The sequence below is a fragment of the Quercus robur genome, chromosome 3 (genome assembly GCF_932294415.1).
Source record: "Quercus robur chromosome 3, dhQueRobu3.1, whole genome shotgun sequence".
NCBI lineage: Eukaryota > Viridiplantae > Streptophyta > Magnoliopsida > Fagales > Fagaceae > Quercus > Quercus robur.
Genome location: NC_065536.1, coordinates 15,764,757 through 15,770,756, shown reverse-complemented (window position 1 = coordinate 15,770,756; position 6,000 = coordinate 15,764,757). Strand labels below are relative to the sequence as shown.

The following is a 6,000-nucleotide window of genomic DNA, read 5'->3' as shown; positions in this document are numbered from 1 at the left end:
CGCATCTACAACAAATCCCGCAAATTTGAAATCAAGACCCGCATGAAGAAGGTGCTTATTATACATTCTTGTAAAGAGGACTATGTTTAATTCTATTTTTGTTGTGGGCTCGCACTTTATCTGGTTTTAGGATAGTTTTTATGTTCGATTGTTCAATAAAAGGCTTCTAGATATCAGTGATGATATAATGATATTAGAGCTAATGAGCTCTGGCTCGAATGGCTTCTTCCCTTGTAAGAGCAAGGTAGGGGGTGTGGTTGTGGGTTCAAGACCCATACAAGGTGTGTGTGTAAATTACCAATATATAGAAAAATTAATGGTATAATGATGTTTTATATATTATTTCAAACTGAAATTTTCCTTTTAGATTATGAAGCTATGTATCAAATCATCTTGATATGAAACTTCTCTTTTTGTTTAAGAATCATTAACAGGGTCACGATAAAGATCAAAGATCTGCTTTTCTTCAAATTAGTGTGATCTATCTACTATAACATGAAAGGCACTTCCTCCTATCAACATTGGTAGCCTGACGATTCTCAGCACAACTTTGGAGACCTAAATTCTTATGTTTTTTATTTCTTGTTTTTGTTGTTGTTCTTCTTCTATATTTCATGTGTGGTTAAACTAAATCAAATAAAAGGGTAAAGTTTATGCACAATATGTTAGGTGCTTAGGTGCAATATATGTTTCCCAATTATGTTCAAACACAGCTGCATTGAAGTTACTTGTCTTTGGAAATATAATATTGTTTGTGTTTCATTGGTCAATGCAACCATGTGTTTGTATTAATTTGGGGAACTAATGTACAAAACTTATTTTTGCCTAAATTTTGTCCCAAATTAAAATATCCTTTCTAATTTTTAATTTTATGTTTGGTCCATATCTGAATGAAACATCCATGTCGATATCTAGATTGGTATCATTCCTATATCTTTAAATTATTCAGGTAGAATTTGGGGTTTCAATCCGTAGGCCTCATTATTTGCTGACTTTCATGGACAGAACCTTTCATGAGTGAATCCAGAATTGAACCCAAAAGACAAGCACAACAAGACCAACATTCTAGTAATCACCGAAAAATATAAATTAACTAACTAACTAAATGATGCCCCTCTGTTTGAAATACCCATAAAAATACCCACAAAAATACCCATAAAAATACCCACAAAAATACCCACAATATGGCTTAGTAAGTTTAACATTTCTATGCATAAAAATAACAAATTTACAAACAAAAATACCCACAAGCTAAACATGCAAGCTGAGCGAGACATACCTTGTGAGAGGGAGACCGAGAGCGAGACGGAGACGGAGAATGAAGCAGATCGCGAGATTGAGAGGGAGAATGGGAGTATTTGCGAGATTGAGAGGCAGAATGAGAGTATTTGTGTGGAAATAGCTTTAGATTGAGAGGGAGATAACGAGATTGAGAGAGGGAGATAGCGAGATTGAGAGGTTTGGTTTGTGGGTATGTTTTGCTCTGTTCTTGGTTGGGTATTGTGGGTAACAGAAGGTTTAAGTGTGGGGTAATAGGGAGAGATGGCTGAGCAGTACTCGAGCTTCATGAGCTCGGGTACCAAGTTTATTTTTTAAATTTTTCTGTTCCAACGTTCCAACGTCAGGTGCCACGCTGGAACAGAAATATGGGGTACTCGAGCTCTCCAAGCTCGAGTACGCCCAAAAGTGGTACTTCCCTAAATATTTCCCAAACAGTGTTTCGGGCCTAAATATTTTAAAAAACAATGCTAATGGGCCAAAATCGCCTTCTATTTCCTGTGCTGCTGTTGCCTCTTCGAGAATTGCTGTGGACCATTGTTTGGTGGGCCTGGTGGGCCCGGTGGGCCTGGTGGCCCACCTCGCTTCTGATCAAGCTGATTTCCAAAGCGTTTTGTAATATCATGAATGAACAATATTGCTATGTTGTTATTAATAAGAAATGAGTTTAGATTTGATTTTACTATTGCTATGTTGCTAGCCTTTCAATTCTCACCTTGTATTGTTGCTGACTGTTTGGGAATGTGAGAATAACAATGCCAATACCAGTTAGGCTTTTGAGTTTAGTTTGAGTCTAAACTCAGTGGATGCTGTTTGGCAATTATTACACATTCAAACCAACCATGTTGGTAATGAGTATGACCTATAATATGAAACAGTGATAATATACAGTTGGTAACAGAACCAATCTCTTTGCTTTAATCTATTATGCCATTTTGTAATCAGACTTTCATATATAACTTGCAATTTTTGGTTCTCCAGTTTAACTTTACACACCTGTTACCATTCAACTTTTCAAGTGCTTCCCCATGAAGAATTAGAAATATAGCTTATACATACATACATACATATATATACATAGAGAGAGAGAGAGAGGGTTTGGTTTAATTTTGATTTTATCTTCAAAGTGCAACTGCAATTGTGTTTGTTCTCTTATGAGTATAAAAAATACACAAACAACATGAAAAGCTAATGTTCACTAAAAAGAACTAGGAAAGAGGGCAACAAAGGACTCTCATGAGTCATGGGTTATGCTTCTCTTTTACTTTTCTTTCCTCAATCAACATTGATCATTCTTCATCCCAAATCAATTCCCTCCATTAGTTTGCACCCTGACTATCTATGGCTCAGAATCTTGGAGTGGGAATTCTTAATTGAAATTTTATAATATTTCCCCTACATTTTAGGAGTGCCTTGAAATTAAACCCTAAATTAAAAAAATAAAAATAAAACCTTGAACTTTCTCAATGGTCTCAATTCACACTATCAATGAGTCACTTTTAGCTAAAAGTTGTAGAAATTCCCATAAGTCGAGACTGAAATTTAACCCAAACACGTTAAATTGTTCTGACTTGTATATTGTATTTTAGCACCAAAAAACCTTAGAAAATGACTAAATCCTAATAAATAAGTAGATTTTAATGAAAATCTCACATGATATGCCTAGCCCTTTAGTGCCCAAATAAGTTTCAAGTGAAGTTTATTTGACTTTTCATTATTTTTCACAATAACTCTTTGAAGGAGTGAATTGAAAGAATATTTAAATTTTAGGGTTCTAATCTTTTTTTCTTTTTAATTTAAGGTTTAATTTTAAATTACCTTCCCCATATTGCGAATTTCCTCAAAATTCCATTATCAACGTGTGCTACTATTTGAGTATTAAATTCCATTGTGGTCGGATAATTAGACAACATTGAATAACCGACCTACCTACCAAAAGATTATGATAACAACAATATCTTTACATTCAATTTAATAATAAATTGGGATAAAATGTCATTCTTAGACCTCGATTTGATTGGGGAAGATAAAGAACCTAAACCAAAACAGATGGCGTGGCCTCTCTTTAGCAAATCCATTGTAAAAATGTTCTTCTCCCCCATAACTTTCTACCTTCAATTTTCAACTCCTGCAATTTCCAGTCACATCATGCCATTTCTGTGTGCTGCATATCTGTTTTGTGCCCACAATGTAACTTTACACAGTCACAGGACGGCCTGATGCATTTAGGGCCTAATGTAAAAATTGATTATATTGTTTTAGATGCAAAATTACTACTAATTAACATGAACAATATATAATTTTTTCTTTTTTTAGAAATTTTATAGACACAAAAAATTTGACAAACCTTTTCACACTTGTTGATATGACAAATTGATAGTAATAAGCAAAAAGAGTGGGTCTACTATTAGATAAAAACTAGTAAAAGTTTACTAACTCAACTCTTATTATTATTTTATTTTTTAGAAGTGCAACATTCACATATTTTTCATAACAAATCTTAGGTTTTAAGTTGCTTCTTGTTTTCTATTTGAAAACTCTACTATAATTATTTTTTTGCCATCAATAACAAACTGTAACAACCTATTATTTAGCATTTGTTATAAAAGTGTTGTGAAAAATATTATGGAGATAACATTTTTCTCTCTTTTTTATTTGTTTTTCATTTGATAAAAAATATTATTTTATTTATTGATTATAAATAATACTCTTGGTTAAAATTTGGGAGCCTATTTTTACTTGGGCCTTAAAAGACTGCATTTATTGCTTTTACCATTTTAGCCGCCTGAAAAGCCATTGTAAAACCATGCATATATGTTGAATTTTGGACTATTAGGTTAAAAGAAGATTAGACGCATATAAAATGTCCTTATCCAAATTAAAGAATTCATGACTTCTTTACTTACTAGTCCAATAGGGTGCTAGAAATTCAAGAATCCTTATCCATTTAAGCTCTCTTTCTCTCCTTCAGTAAGTGTCTATAAATAAACACCTAAACCTGTACCTTGTTCCTACTAAATTCAATTTCAGTAGCTAAATTGAAAGAGAAAAGGAGAGATGTCAGGTTGGGGACCGCCACCAGGAGGACCTCCCGGTCCTCCGGGGCTATGTGGTTGCTGTGATTTTTGTTGTGGTGGTATATGCAGGCTTATATCTTCATGGTGAGTTATATATCTCTCTCTTAATATTAAGATAGCTTAAGGTCAATAATATTTTAATTCTCTTTATTACAAATTTATATTTCTTTTTTTGGATTTTAATATGTCAAGTTTCTAAGGAAAGCTATGAGAGAATTCTCTGTATTTAAATACTTGAAATTGAAGTTGAAATATATTAAGTTGCTTTTGATGATATCATGTTGACTAATTCACTATTAAAATTTGAATTTGAATGGCATATGAGTTTATAATAATTATTGATAATTGCTATAAGTTAATCTTAATATTAATTTAATATTTTTCATAGAAAAATTCTATTTTGAATAAAAATATTAGAAATCAAATGAGTTTTCAGTAATACTGGTAAGTTATATACATTGCAAATCGTATACCAAAGGCTTAAATATGTTTGGGGGAAAAAAAAGTTAATATTAATATTAATATAATATTTTTCATAGAAAAATTCTTTTTTGAATAAAAATATAAGAAATCAAATGAGTTTTCAGTAATATTGGTAAGTTATATACATTGCAAATCGTAAACCAAAGGCTTAAATATGTTTGGGAAAAAAAAACAAACAAACAAAGAAAAGAATATAGATAGATAACAGAGACAAATGTATCACAAGGTGGAGTCCAGGCAGGTGCAATTTTGGGTTGGTTATGTTTATTAGATGGGTTTTGGGATTATTGGGATGGGTTCAAAACTTCAAAATGAGCACTTGTGTTTTATAGCAGCATGACCCTAGCCACACAAAAAACAATTGCAAAGAATGCTTGACAGTTTTGATTGTTAACAAGATTTTTGACATTAATGGAGAATGCAAAAGTATAAATGTTCATCTAGTTTTACACATAAAAAATACGTTGTAACCTCAATGTATATAGAAAATTGAAAAACTGAAAAGCTTTAAAAGTTGGTAGACCTTGAAGTGAAGGAAGAGAAAGGTTACTCTTATTGTGTGACCTACTATTTGAGAGAGAAGGAGTTAAGCTCACAATCAGGACAAAATTGGGATTATTAGAAATTTCACAAAAATTAGACCCCTTTTCGGCCCAATGTGCAGCCCAATTTAGAAATGGTAAAATTGTGATAAATTTTGAGGAAAAAAAAATTGGTCTTGTACTCTCTTTTTAATTTTTTTGATATTTTGATTGGCAGTTTTTATTTCCTCTGTTGCTGCTGCATCATAGAGAGCTGCTGCGGACCAGTGTTTGGTGGACCACCTGGGCCAGGAGGGCCCCCTGGCCCACCTGGTGGGCCTCCCTTCTAAGTAGCCCATTTCCCTTCTAAGCAGACTCAATTTAAAAAAATAAATATGTGTTTATTTGTCTAATTTAAGTTTTTAATATTGATTTTGTATATTTATTTTATGGGTCTTGTATATTTATTTAGTACAATAAGGAACATAATTTATATTGGTTGTGTATAAATTGTGAGTGAGTTTTCATCATCTAATACATACTAATGGCTTACCCTGCCCTGGTCTTTAATTCCCACATATTCTTTCCTACAAAATCATCAACTTAAAAACCTTTAATTCATATGAATTGGAAGAAAAGAA

At 32.5% G+C, this 6,000-nt stretch overlaps 1 long non-coding RNA gene across 1 annotated transcript; it reads left to right on the top strand.

Annotated features, from left to right (window-relative positions):
* The first annotated feature begins 4,100 nt into the window (after window positions 1–4,100).
* LOC126717258 (uncharacterized) lies at window positions 4,101–5,929 on the top strand. Its single transcript, XR_007652488.1, has 2 exons — window positions 4,101–4,439; window positions 5,598–5,929. It is a non-coding gene; the product is annotated as an uncharacterized LOC126717258 (long non-coding RNA).
* Window positions 5,930–6,000: the final 71 nt, after the last annotated feature.